The following is a 13,915-nucleotide window of genomic DNA, read 5'->3' on the forward strand; positions in this document are numbered from 1 at the left end:
TGGTTTGTTAAGTAAGTTTTCTTTCCTCTTAGGTGATATATTTACACTGAGAGCAGAGGTTTTTCATTTTGTTTTGTTTTGAATCCTCACCTGCGAACATTTTTTATTATTGATTTGAGACAGAGAAAGAGAGATAAACATTGATGTGAGAAACATCGATCAGTTGCCTCCTGCACACACCCCGACCAGGGATCGAACCCACAACCTGAGTATGATGCCCTCACAACACTTTGTTGTATGGGACAATGCCCAACTCACTGAGCCACCCCACCAGGGAAAGGGCAGGGGGGTTTTAATGAAATAACTGCAAGGCAGGAATATTGTAAGTAGCGTATGTACTTCAGGAAAAGGGTGGGTTTGCAGGGGGGCAGTTAGAAAAATGTGTACGTAGCTCAAAAGGAAGTTACCGGCAGCCTAAAACACAAAAATGGACATCTGGAAGGGAAAGACAGATGCAGGGAGGCAGGAGGAGCACCTCAAACCTCACTCAGCCACTCTGCAGGTTGTCTGGGGGCTGTGAGAGCCACACCTGGTAGGGCACTGGAATTTTCCACCATCTTTGGATGTCAGCTCCCTATCTAAACCCCAACTTAAGGCATCTAGGGGAATATAACTGGGTCCAGGGGCATTCTTACCAAATCAGGGAAGGAGCACAAAGAGAGAGAGAAGAGAAGAAACAAATAAGGAATGCACAGAAAAAAAATAGAGGAAAGAGAAGGAAAAGGTTCAAGAAGTAAAGAAAGATGAGTGTGGAAACTCCTTGAATAGTGTCCCAAGCAATAGCCCCAGCGCTGTCTGCGACATCCACCGTCGCACCAGCAAACATCCGACATCTGACCGGAGTGTATAGGAGCACAGGTGAGCGAGGAGAAGAGATTTCTGACTGCACTGATTTGACAGACTTGTGCATCCAGGGGACAGACTCTGTATATTTCAAATGTGATCCTTGATACTTTTTGTAGTAGCTGAATAAAGATTAAAATGCTTTACAGTATCACTAAATTATCTGAGATTGTTTTTAATTCCCTTACATTGCACTGTTATTTTCAGCTAGAAATGCAGAAAATAATTGAATATAAACATCAGAACGGGATGAAATTCAAACCAAAACTTCACTGGAATTTGACTGGTCTGAACATTTTGGACAGCTAACCTAGATAACCCAAGCCTCCAAACGGGTATCTTGCATCAACTAGTCGGACCACAGTGAGTAATCCAGTTTAGATGTCTGAATTGATGGAGCAAACCAGGCAATTGCTAAATTTCTCCCTTATTTGTGCTACGTAGCTACTGCTCAATTGTAGAGGAGCAGCGAACAGGATTGTATCATATTGGTTGCGGAGTTTTCCATGTTTGAATTCCCGGCCTCTTCTAATGACTTGTTTGAACAGAAACTGGTTTGCAGCCCAGCATGAAGGATGAATGGAGATGGGCCATCTATTGTTATTTTGCAGGCCCTTCCAGCTTTTTATCGTAGTCCACGTCCCTGTCATGGCCTGAACATCAGGTTGCAGGGTCACTGCTTCGCTTCCTCCTCTTTCTGACACCCAGCTGGAAACCCACCAACCCTTTTCCCATGCAACCGCTGGGGAGGCCTAGTTGGAGAGTCAGCGCCAGGCAGCAGTTCTGGGTAACTTCCCTTCTCGCTCCCCCAGAACTCCTCTTCCGTCCCCTCCCCCAGCACACACTGTGAGCTCCTCCACCTGGCGCCGCATTGGGATTGCAGACACCAGCCAACACGGCAGTGCAAAGGAACGATGGTGCCTCTGCGCATCTGACCTCATTACGGACCCCCCACCACCTCTTCTCTGTCTCGTGGGGGTCTCACACCCTAAAGCCCATTTCTTTCCTCCTCCCCATTATACAAATAGTGGCCTTATGGTAATAATAATAATAGCCAACACATCAGTGCTTAATAAGTGCCAGGCACCGTTCTATCCACTCTAGATACTAGCTCATTTGATCCTCATTCAAGCACTATGCAATAGACACTATTATTGGCCACCTTCTACAGAGGAGGGAACAGAAGTACCGTTAAGTAACTTGCCCAAGGTCACTGCTCACGAGGAAGAACTCAAGGCCAGGGAGTCTGGCTGCAGAGCCCGAGCTTGGAACCACTTTACCCCAGCTGCCTCTCAGCTACAGCAATGTGCACACCTCCTGGCCTGGCAAGCAGCTGAGGAGTCTTCTCTGCCAGTTTTGCTTCAGTGGTGGGATAGCACGCATCCACTGCATGGAGGGAACTTGGACACTGCCTCTCTTCCCGGGGCCTGGGGGTCACAAGGGTGCCCCATGGAGCTGTGATGGCAGACTTAGGAGCGGCATGGATACTGCTGGGGTCCCTGCTGACCCCCACACCCCCCTCTTCCTCTGTTCTCAATGGCTGTGGAAATACCAGAGGAACTCAAGTGCAGTTGTCATTTGCTGAATTCCTGGTCTAGTGGCCAAAAAAGTCACTGGGTGTAGATTCACAAGTCTGCTAAAAGGGGGCTTACCAAGCTCCTGGGTCTGTTCAACCACATGTCCTAATCTGCCAGGTACCAAGCCACCTGTGGGGCCTCAGGACCCGTCTGTTTCATTCCGTGATGACCATTAGTTCTTTCTTTCATTCACAGGGTTCTAGTCACCCATGAATTCACTTGACTTTCATTATGTACCTATTGGGTAGCACCAGGTAACGTGCTCAACTGGGGGACACAAAGTTGAAACATCGTCTCTGGGCTGCAGTTCCTTGTATCAGCTCAGGACATCGCAGGGCGGCTCCTTTTCCATGGCACTGGCACTGTTCCTACAGGCTCAGAAGTAAGGAGCTCCCTGAGACCAGACCTTTGTGCCTTAAGAAGCCCTTGCAATACGAAACTCCGGCCAGTACTAGGATGGCTTATCGGTTTGTGGCTTTTGTCTCTTTGACTCTTTACAAAATTCTCCTCTTAACATTTATTGTCATTGAAGCAGAACAGAGGATAGAGGGTATATGTGGATATAGGTGTCTCAGTATTTGTCCCCAAAGTGGTTTCTAGCAGAATCAGTTGGAGAAATTAATCCTTGAATCCTCAATTTCCTCATTGGAAAGACGGGATAAAGATGTCTGTTAGAAGACTATAGTGAAGATAAAATGAAATAACGTGTACACGGTACCTGTATGTAACGGACACTATGTGGCTGAGGAGGGGAACAGAAAGAGGAGGTGGGAGGAGAAATGACGCTGTGTGAATTCTGCAGGAGTGAAAACAGTGGAATGGTAGAGTAGCCTCCATGGCCAATGAAATACCAGGATGATGGCTTTCTTAAAGGAACAAAGGGGGTTTTATTTTTATTTTTATGTTTTGGGTTGCTATGTTTGTTTTTGACTTTGGAGATCTTTGTAGTGAAGTACAAGAATCTTTTCTTTAATTTTAAGTTCTTTAATTATACTCCTTCTTGGCTTTCTGTTTGTCTTAGCCTAAATCTGATCCCCCATATTATTTGGGAATTTGTCTGTAGTTATTGTTCTCCCGACTCCCTCATGGGAAACTAGTGCTTTATTTTAGCATGAGATGCTTTTTATTCTATTCTTTTTTTTTAACATTTTGCTCCATTTGCTTTATCCTTTATGTTTACACACTCTTCTTCATCGTCTTTATTCTCTCCCTCTCCCTCTCAATGTTTTTTTTTTTTTCATTTTAAAATTTCTCTGGGATGAGAGAGGAGCCCACATATTTCTGCCAGTGTAAAAGCATTTCAAAAACCCATGGTGACAACTCAACTTAGAAAATGCAAGATTCTTGGTTTCACAGGCAATTTTATGTTACATAAAAAGGATTTGAGGCCAAGAAACCACAAAGGAAAAGAGAAAGAAACATTAATGTTTTATCTAACTTCCCAGAAAATATACATAAGATGACTAAATATGCGTTCAATAGCCAGCTCAGAATATGATGAGAATCACTAAAGAAGTGATTTTGAAAGAAACACTGCTTTCTCTTCAGGTCCCAGGCTCTTTGGGAAGCGCGGGCTTGGGTGCAGTTATAGCCAAGTTCAAGAACCACACTACACACAACCACTCCTGAAATTGGTACAGAAGCAGCATCAAGAAACCCCAATCACAGAGGTAGAAATCTCTTAAGGGACAGATCCCAAGTTCCTGAGAAACATGCACTCTGCCGAGAAGCACAATAAGAAGGGCTTGAAGGAGATGCAGGCCAACAACATCAAGGCCATTAGCGCACATTCTGGGGCTACCAAGGCCCTCGTACAGCCCAAGCAGGTCAAGCCAAGATCAGCTTGTGGCAGCAGCCACAAGCTCCGTCGACTTGCCTACATGGCTCACCCCAAGCCTGGGAATCATGACCGAGCCAGCATCTCCAAGGGTCTCTCCCTCTGCCAGCCAAAGGCCAAGGCCAAGGTTCAAACTGAGCCCCAGGCTGCAGACGTGGCTGCGGCTCAGGCTCCCAAAGGTGCCCAGGCTCCTGCGAAGGCTCCACAGTGGAGGCCCCTGTCTGCCAATGTGAGGATGGAAGGGCAGGTGTGACCCCTGGGCCGCCATCTGCATGGCGCCGGTGTCCTCCTGTGCTATTTGTACAGGTACACCTGAAGCAGGGTCTGCCAAAAAAGAGTAAAATAAAATAAAATAAAATAAAATAAAATAAAATAAAATAAAGGAGGGAGGGAGCACCCTGATCAGGTGTTCTGAGAGCCCCTGGCAGACATACTAAAAAAGACGAAATGTAGTTAAGAAACTGGTAAAGATTCAGCAACTGAAAATATCTCAAGTTCAAACTCACCAGAATAAGAATAATACCGGCTACTGTGTTATTGACTGTATTACCAATACAGTAAAGTGGGGAAAGGGACATAAAAGTTTAATGCAGAAAGCCTTCAAAAATATATGTAGAAACTTAGTACAAGGGGCTTGAAGGTGCCATGAGTGAAAATAAGAGACTTTTTTAGCCTTAGCAATGAGTGAAAGGATTATAAGCCAAGCCACAGGAAAAGATTTCAGCGAGAAATAATGGGCTCTCAAAATATATTTGCAGAATAAAGGAGCAGAAGTAAAAGTCGTTCTCCTGACAAAACACCAATGGGCGATTAAAGACAGGGGAGAAGAAATGACATGAACACGGACCCACTTCCCAGAGGAGGAGGAGGAGGGAGGAAGAGGAGGAGAGCTGGCCAGCCCTGGGAGCCCATTCCCAGAATCCCTGGGAAATGTTTTGAAGTGAGATGGCAGAAACCAACACAGCAGGGAAAGGGCCAGCAACTCTAAGGCAACAGAGACCGGCACACCAGGTCTCGGTAATCCGTCGTTATTATGACTAGATTAACGGCACACTGTTCCGCTCTATCAAAACCTTTTGTACTAAAGGATCCTATAAAAGGATCAATAAAACAACTCCTTAAAACAATAAAGCAAACAGATTCCACATGTTTTAGAGGAAATGAAGAAAAAATTAGCTAAGATTTAAGCTTGTTTAGGTCTCTTTTGCCAGGTTAGATTAGTAAAAATTCAAAACAGAAGTAAACATTATTTTTCTACAGGCTGGCAATTTAAAATCAGAGAGGGAGCCCAGGCAGCGGGCACTGGGGATGGGCGGCTTTCTGGTTCGTTTGTCTGATGTGGACAGCCTCCAAGTTTGTGGGGTTTTTTGACTTGTACTGTTAAAATTACCTTTCTCTAATATTAACAATATATTGCCCAGTTTCCTCTTTGTGCTTCATGAATAGTGTAAACATGGATGCATAATTTAAGATTTTTCAGCAACATCTGTACCAATAAGTTATGAAATAAATGCATATTGTACAAATATTATATATTCAATTCTGTGGATACAATACAAATAAGAGAAAAATACTTAAAATCTAAGTCTCTATATAAATCTATATATATACATAAATCTATATAAAAATCTAAGTCTATATATATGAAATCTATATATTAACTTATCTATTCTTTAGGCAAACCCCATAAGATAAATGTCATTATTATCCCCATCTTATAAGTAAGGATACAAAAGCCCCAAGCTTAAGAGTGAATTTCCCAAGATCACAGAGCCAGTAGCTTTGACTTGAATCTAGGCTGTCTGGTGTTCCTGGTCTCTTAAGACCATGTTATGCAAAAAAAAAAACAAGAAAAACCCACTATGTTCTGAAGCCATTAAACAAACAGGGAGGTCTATACACTTATGAAATCTCTCTGTTAAAAACATGAAAAGCATGGCATGAGAGCAAAGGCAGGCATATCTCAGTGAATGATGGGAGGAGGGCGGGGTTAGGAAAGGCTTCCTTGAAAGACAAGTAGGAATTCTCGTAGGTAGTAAGATGGAGGAGAACTCTCTTGCAAACCTAAAACACATGGTGTGAGACAGCAGCATGCGTTTGGGGACGGGGGTTACAAACCGGTCAGTATCACTAGTACACAAAACTGAAGCATGTATAGTCACCAGTTTATTTTTGCAAATCCGTTGCAGACAAAAATGACTTTTCCATATGCTCAATTCATCTTTCTTAATCTGAAGCCAGAAGTGTATTCCCTTCAACTGAGGTAGATTTTCATATTAACTTAGAGAGATTATATTGATGGCACACTGAAAGTATATAATCGAGATGGCCAGAGTGACTGGCTGATTATTTTAAATCCCATGTATTGTGACTTTACCAAAGAGCAAAACAGATAAAATATTTGACTCAATGCACTGGTCAGTCTAAACTGTACAAAGACAGAACATTCAAAAACTCAGGTTCTTTTACATCCCGTCTGTGAAATCCAGCCTTCCTGCCAAACACAGCTCTTTTTGTTTCCGTGAGCATGTCTGTTTTTAAAATCCGTTTTTAAATTATTTGAGCATTTTTAAAAAGAGCACAATAGAGTCTGTTTTCTCAGAATCTTTAGTGAACGAAGAATACAAACACTGGCATCGACATCACGAAGTGACTCCAGGCTGTAAAGACGGACTAGGCTGCTAGACTGTAAAGCTCTCCATAGGAAGATGACCGGGGTCTCTTTACTTTGTAGATGGTGAATCATATTCTCAATGAAACAGGTTCCTTGAATGCTTTAAATTTTTCTCTAGGAGTTAATATTTAATGTCCTAGTGCATAATCCGCATGCCAAATAAACAGAACTGGACAACTAATGTTGACGTTGACCACATTTCCCTTGCACTGCCCGCCAGGATCCCAACACTCCACTCCTCCTCGCCTCCTGTTTGAATTCTTTGGCACCTTCCTGTAATGCAAGGGGACCTTCCCTGTGAAACCGTGACTGGGCCTCTGATTTCCTACCACTGTTCTCGCCCCTCCCAGCTCCCACCCCGCCATCCGCCTTTTGCCGCAATGATTTATTCACGTCTCCCTAGCTGATAAGACCCAGCACAGCCTTTCAAGAACCAAAGCTCCTTGAAGATTCAGCCCTTCCTCACACCCACTGACAAGCCCTCAGGTATGGATGCCCGCCAGTCAGGCCAGTGTCTTAGTCACGCTCTTTGGAGAGTCCCCGGCTTCTGCTCTCCAGCTCATTCCCCCAGCTTCCAAATGTTAGGTCCACAAGGCCCTCAAATGACACACTTTGTAGCTAAGCATATATGATAACGAGAAAAACACGACAGCCTGCCTGGTCTCCTGGGAGGGATGAGAGGTATAGGGGGCCCTTGCTCCACTCTTCAGAGTGGCCCACAGGACTGAGTGTCTCCCTGCCTCCCCAGGACACCCCTGCCTCAAGCTGACAGCGGCCGCCATGGGGATTCCATGACAGCCATTTTTCCAATGGGATGGGACTCAATCAGAGCAAGGAACTGCCTAGACACCAAGTCATGGTCGGGCCCTCAGTTACCCCAAAGCCACTCCGATTCAAGGAGCTGCCTCTGAAAGGCCACTGGCTGATGGAAAGTGTCAGCCTATGATGTTGGCTTTTCCAAAAAAAATGAAGTCAGAAGGTCTGGTCACTTCTAGACACCTGGAGAGCCTGAAAATAATCAATACTGCGACAACTGTGTTTTTAAACAGGGTAAGCACCTCCATGTATATACTTCCATTTACATCAGCCATAGAGCTGGCTGAGATTTTTTTTTAGAGTTATCTTGTATTTATTTTTGACACCTAAAGCCCAGGTTTCCCCTTCAGCCTCTTCACCTGCATAAACTATGGTTCCTCGTGTTTTTTACACTGCTGTTAGAACATAAACAAGAAGCTAACATGACCTCTCATTATGCATTCACATTTGCATAATCTTCTTTAGTGAAATTAGACACATTCACTGCTCGGAGGACCCTAAAAGGCCAATGAGGAGAACAAAATCTAATTAATCCAGTTTTCTCTTCCACTCACAGGACATTTAGTTTAGAAAATCAGATTCTCTTTAAGAATTTCCAACAGAGGGTAATTCCCACCTACGTGTACAGTGAGAAATGATCAGCTTGTGGCCCACGCTCCGTTACCTGAGTGTTAACGGCAGGAACTTGTGTCATTTCTGCATGTAGGTAATAGACTCGTTCCCCACTTTGTAAGAGTCACTTTACAAAGAAATCCAAAAAAAAATTGCTTTAAGCTGTGCAGTAAGGAACACCATACCTCCGAGTTTACAATAATTTAGCATGGGCTACATTACAGCCTTGTGTGTTCCTTGAGAACATATTCCGTGTCTGTTTTATTTACTTTTCAAAAGTTGTCTGGCCCCCAAACACCCAGGAATAGTGCCTCAAACAATACTAAATATTGGTGAATGAGTTAAAATAATCCACACACTTGAAAGGATTTAAGTTCAACATATTATATAACTTTGACTTCACCATTTCACAATCTACCTTCTTTGTGATTAGTCCAAATTCCCTAGCGTTTTTAATCTATTAATACTTGAATTCGGTCTAACTGTGGCACCATTAGCTGGGATAAATGTCACTACTTGGGATTAATATAAGGAAACAGTTTGGTAAATTCATTGTAATATGTTATTTTTATTTATAAGTCTATCACATCACACAGAGAAATGAAAGTTTAAAGCAATTGAGAAAACATATTGAAAAAAGAATAAACTGGAACAGACTCACCAGAAAATGTTAAAGTATTTTGGTGGATTTTGGTTTTGTTAAATTCTTAAATATGTTTGGCCTAACACATTTCCCTTTAATTCCCTTAATATACCCTGTGGATTTCCACAGAAATGTGAACCGTATGTTTCTGATTCATTTATACTTAACTCATCAACATGTTTGGTAAAAACGATTTGAAGCTCGGAACCTCATGAACAGTCTTTGTGGGCTCTTTTGCTTGAGTTAGTAAACAACTGGAACCTGAACCCAGAAATCTTGGGGCTTCATTTAATACTCAAATTCCATAAAGAATGAGAGAGTTCTTAACTGGATCAGGCACACTCTGCCTTTGACCGTACTCGATCCAAATCTTACAGCTGGGAGGAATTATTTGATAGTCCGCTCCATTTCTTGTCACTTTTATTTTGGAGAGTATAAGCCTTTGATGGCACAAAACCCGTTGGAGTCAGGGACTCAGATGACAGCCCATCCGCTCTATCTGTTTACGTGGATCTCAGCAGGTGCTACGTCCGTAGGTCCCAGTCCCGGGGGGAGGCTGCTCACCCAGGCATTTGGAGAGCACAGCTTACCCCCACCCAGGAGGAAAGTGAGAGGATCAAGCACCCTCATTCCATCATCTCTCACGACCCACCCACTATCCTTTGTTTACAGAGAGAGAAATTTTTTACCTGACTCTCTCCAGGATGTGAGTGGATGGACAAGTATAAAATCATCTATTTAATGACTATTTTCATCAAGGTAATTATTCCTCAGCTTTCTGGTCTAACCCTGGCATCTTGCACAAAGCCTGGGGACACATCCAGTCCCTTTCTCTCCCAGCTGGGGAAAACAGACATTAAGGGTTGTGCCTGAGTATGTAATGAGAGACCTTTAGTCTCAACATAATGGCTAGTTTGCTCTCTGCCATTAGTCCATCATCCCATGGGGTTTTATTGTTCTCATTAAAATGGCTGACATCTCCTCTTTTTGGAAATCAGCAACCACACCTCCTGTTCCTCCTCCTTCTCCAAGGGCACTCCTCCAAGGGCTGTCAGATGCCAGCTTTCCCTGAGGTCTGTATTTATAAAGACCCTGAACACTCTCTAAAACACTGGAGATAATCTGTTTACGCTGGTATCTGCTTTTCCCTCCACCCCCCCCAAGGCCCCCTTCCTCCCCAAAGCCCGCGCCTTCCCTGGTACTTCTAAGGGCTCCTTTGGAAACCAGATCTTAGCTCTGCAAGCATTCCTTTCCTTCTGCTCTCACTGCAAATTAGAAATAAAAACCCGCTGGCTTTCAGATATATGTAATTTCTGCAGGAGAAACTCAAAAACAGAGGATTAGCACATTGAAATAAGAATAATCCGAAGGAAATTCCTAAAGAGGAAAACAGCTCTCTTTCATCAACTCTCTCTGGAATCAAAGAGAGATGAAACAGATATGTGTGGTATTTGCGGGGGGGAAAATTGTGTTTTTCAATACAGAGCATGAAGTCCACCTTCTGAGTTTCGTAAACATAGGTCCTGATCTTTTTCCTTTCTCAAACTAGAGTGGCATCACTTATCAGAATAAAGAAGATTCCATGAAAGAAATCTGCGGAAACAGGCCCTGAGCCACTCATTTAGTAAGTATTTCTGGACCGAGGTGCTGTGGAAAATAAAGTACTAGAGATGGAAGTGTGTCCCTCTCATTTATAATCATTAAGGATTTTTATTTCCCTATTTACATAAGTCATTTCACCCTATCAAGATAAAAGTCTCACTCCAGAGTAGGGAGGGGAAATAATTCCTAGGACTTCCATATATTGTTTATTTTTAACCTCATCCTTTAAATTTTTCCTCTTAAAAACATATTGTATAATGTGCACACTACATTAGTGCAATACATGGATACATCTTACAGGTAAATACACAGATATTGGCCCTGGCTGGTGTAGCTCAGTGGATTGAGCACAGGCCTGTGAAGCAAAGGGTTGCTGGTTCAATTCCCAGTCAGGGCACATGCCTGGGTTGTGGGCCAGGCCTCCAGTAGGGGGCTTGCAACAAGCAATCACACTTTGATCTTTCTCTCCCTCTCTTTCTCCTTCCCTTTCCCCACTCTCTAAAGATAAATAAATAAAATCTTTAAAAATAAATAAATAAGCAGATATTGGAAGGGCAGACTCAAAACGCCCTTGGTATTATTTTGTTGTGTTTTACTAACAGGGACGCATAATCAAAAATATGCTGGGAGCCCAGTGACCTATAAAACGAATCCTGGGCTGATACTCCTGGACCTGAGGCCTGGCTCCTGACCCACTCCCACTCAGCTGTCTGCCTTGGATCACTCACTTAGGTCTCTAAATCTCCATTGCAAGGCCCAGGGTTAAAGTAGATGCTGCCTGAGGTCTCCATTGATGAAATAACAGTTGTGTCTTGCACACATGCTTTTTAAAACCAGGGGTAAGACTGCCATCAAAGAGCTAGAAGTCAACAGTGGGAGAAAATTAAAACGCTTATTCTATTCTAATCTTTAGAACGAGGACACCAGGAACGGCTTCATTCTCCCGTACTAGATGGTTATGTGTTGGATACAACACTGTGTCCTTCTCAGGAGTTTAGGGGCACGGGGTGGGGTGGGGGGAACATTCTTAACGGTTATAAACTGGGAGCAAATAAAGATTCGACTGTTGAAGATGAAGAAAGAAAACAGTTCGTGGAATTTAAAGGCCATTTTTGACGTGTTCTTTAAAACTTCCTTAGTAACATCCTCACATTTCTACCAGAGAGAACTTTTTGAATTTCATGGTTTATTCGAGGCCTGCTTTCTTAAGATCATTTGATTCACTTTCCTAAGGTGAAATTCTTGGATGCATCCTTTGTGAGTTCAGAGAGGTAGTTCTTACGCTCACCCCACTAATCAAGTTCTACCTTCTAATTACACTTCTCAGCTACAAATAATATGGAGAACATTTCAGTCATTTCCTCTCAAAATTAGAAGAGCTGTATGTGACCTTTTAATACAGATTAAATATAGGAAGGGCCTTGTCCCCCTTCTTATATTTTTGATTACTTAAAGATCAAAAACAGTATTCAATTCATTTTGGATTTCTCAAAGTACCAAGCATGATTTTTTTTTTCTTTTGGCCCAGAGCAGGTGCTCAGCATGTATGTTGAATGAGTGAATGAACGAACAAGGAGCACCTTCCCAAAACCTAGGAGAGCTTTCAACACGTAATCTGTGTGCCACGTGCTTCCTCCGCCCCTGTGAGACCTTGTTTAAACACTCACACACTTTACTGAACCCCCCCCTCTAGCCTGCTGCATCTCTCATATATTAATAAGCTCACCAAGAAATTCCAGGCATGCAAAGATTGGGAAACACTGACCGAGAGAAATACCAATGACCTGCACCCGCCCCTCCCGGCTTTTAGTTTCCATTGAATAGCAGGGGCACGAAGGATGGCTTCTATCCTGAAATTCCTTAAGACCTAAAGCTTCCCTTTGCTTCTGAGTTTGCTTGGTTTAGAATCCCATCTGAATTCCCCAAGGCTGCCAATGTGTGATAGTAACGGTCACATCATAGAGGTGCAGGGTTAGGGGGCAAGTGAAGGGGGTCACTAACAATGGCCACAATGTATTGAGTACTTGGGGCATGCCAGGTTTTGTTTTAAGCATGTTTTACATAGATTTATTTATTTCACATTCTTATTCACCCCTACATATTAGGTTCTGTTGTCAGGTCCATTTGGCAGGTAACAAAACTGAGGCACAACAAGGGGAGAGTAACTTGCCCGTAGTCACAGTTTGTCGATGGCAGAGCCTGGGTTCAAGCCCAGTAATGTGGGTCTAGAGACCACAGCCTTAGCCACTAGGCGGAACCATGAAAGATGAGATTCTACGAAGAAAGAGACCCTCGTGCTACGATCAAACGAAGCCTTCTGAGAAGAAAACCAACGATGTGCTTGTGTCTGGGGCTTTTAAAAGCCACTGGGATAAGAGGATTGGCAGCCTTTTCCCAACGACAGTTGCTAACTCACTTTCAGACCTTCTACCTCAGTCACAAATGCCATTCGTGCAGTTGGTGGCTTTGATTGATCTTAGTATGAGTGGTCATCAAGGGGACTTGGGCTCTCAGTGTGGGGGGGAGTACGAGTTAAGGGGAAGCTTAGGCAAAGGAACAGATCTCTAAGTGGCATAAACAAAGATGCAATTTATGGGAACCTAAACTAATATAGTCTTCACTGTGAACGCACTAGGAAGTGGGAGCAAGGAACTGATCTGCCCTGATGCTGGCCCAGCTTAGGTGAGATTTGTCAAAATGGAAAGAATATGGAAATATAGACACCAGACCAACTCATGCTCGCCATCCTGAAGAGTGGTGGAAAATGCCGTTTCTGGGGGGCTGGGGAAAGTCACCCCCTTAGACGGAGGGTGACTGACCAGCCAGAGTGGGTGCTGACAGGTCCTTAACACTAGTTGCATCTGGACGGGAGGGGCTAAGATGCAGGCACATTTTTCTCTGATGAAGGCAGGACAGCCTGGGTCTGAAGGCGACACCCAACTTCATAGACCAGAGGGTGATACCATCGAATACGTCCTCCTGAGGCAGCTTCCTGATCCCCCTCAGTAAGACGCGAGGAACTCTGAGCTCCGTTGTCAGGGGACAGGTCAGTTTCGAAGGGGTCGAAGGTAAGAATTACCTGTGTTATGCAGCTGGGCAAACACTTCAAGTCATCAAGCGTTTTTGGAGTGCCTGCTCTATTCCGGACACGATGCTAGTGTCCACTGGGAGGATGCCCTACAAGTCACATGGAAGAACATCTAACAGGGCAACAAGTAATGGGAATAAGGCACACTCCGGTCATGAGAGCTGATCAACAAACACAGAGAAAGAATGTAAAATAGATCATTTTTCTGAGGGATGGCTTTGCA

At 43.6% G+C, this 13,915-nt stretch overlaps 1 protein-coding gene and 1 pseudogene across 1 annotated transcript in view; both read left to right on the plus strand.

The window, feature by feature from the left end:
* The window catches only part of LYPLAL1 (lysophospholipase like 1), a 133,778-nt gene that overhangs the window by 36,893 nt on the left and 82,970 nt on the right, over positions 1 to 13,915 (plus strand). The gene's annotated exons all lie outside the window — the stretch shown is intronic.
* On the plus strand, positions 3,915 to 4,510 carry LOC112318786 (large ribosomal subunit protein eL29 pseudogene; annotated as a pseudogene).

Source organism: Desmodus rotundus, chromosome 10 (genome assembly GCF_022682495.2).
Source record: "Desmodus rotundus isolate HL8 chromosome 10, HLdesRot8A.1, whole genome shotgun sequence".
Lineage (NCBI taxonomy): Eukaryota > Metazoa > Chordata > Mammalia > Chiroptera > Phyllostomidae > Desmodus > Desmodus rotundus.